The 760-nt window shown below is 40.8% G+C and overlaps 1 non-coding gene across 1 annotated transcript; it reads right to left on the bottom strand.

The window, feature by feature from the left end:
• Window positions 1–233: 233 nt before the first annotated feature.
• LOC148581222 (small nucleolar RNA R71) lies at window positions 234–341 on the bottom strand. The gene has a single exon (XR_015896049.1). It is a non-coding gene; the product is annotated as a small nucleolar RNA R71 (small nucleolar RNA).
• Window positions 342–760: the final 419 nt, after the last annotated feature.

The raw sequence follows: 760 nt of genomic DNA, 5'->3' as shown, positions 1-760 counted from the left end.
ATGGACTTCCATCTGAAGATCCTTTTCAGTTCTTAACTTAATTCTTACAGATATGTGATACTGTTAAGACTAATGGAGTAGATCCTGAAGTCTACAGGCTCATGCTTTTCCCTTTTGCTGTAAGAGACAGAGCTAGAATATGATTGAACTCTCAACCCAAAGACAGCCTGAACTCTTGGGATAAGCTGGTCACGGCTTTCTTAGCCAAGTTCTTTCCTCCTCAAAAGCTGAGCAAGCTTAGAGTGGATGTTCAAACCTTCAAACAGAAAGAAGGTGAATCCCTCTATGAAGCTTGGGAAAGATACAAACAGTTGACCAAAAAGTGTCCTTCTGACATGCTTTCAGGATGGACCATCCTGGATATATTCTATGATGGTTTATCTGAGCTATCAAAGATGTCATTGGATACCTCTGCAGGTGGATCCATTCACCTGAAGAAAATGCCTGCAGAAGCTCAAGAACTCATTGACATGGTTGCAAATAACCAGTTCATGTACACTTCTGAAAGGAATCCTGTGAATAATGGGACGCCTATGAAGAAGAGAGTTCTTGAGGTTGATACTCTGAATGCCATATTGGCTCAGAACAAAATATTGACTTAGCAAGTCAATATGATTTCTCAGAGTCTGAATGGAATGCAAGCTGCATCCAACAGTACTCAAGAGGCATCTTGTGAAGAAGAAGCTTATGATCCTGAGAACCCTGCAATAGCAGAGGTGAATTACTTAGGTGAACCTTATGGAAACACCTATAACTCATC

This window comes from Arachis ipaensis, chromosome B10 (genome assembly GCF_059453495.1).
Source record: "Arachis ipaensis isolate K30076 ecotype BB chromosome B10, ASM5945349v1, whole genome shotgun sequence".
NCBI lineage: Eukaryota > Viridiplantae > Streptophyta > Magnoliopsida > Fabales > Fabaceae > Arachis > Arachis ipaensis.
Note: the sequence above shows the minus strand (reverse complement) of the source record. Positions and strands in the feature narration are given on the sequence as shown.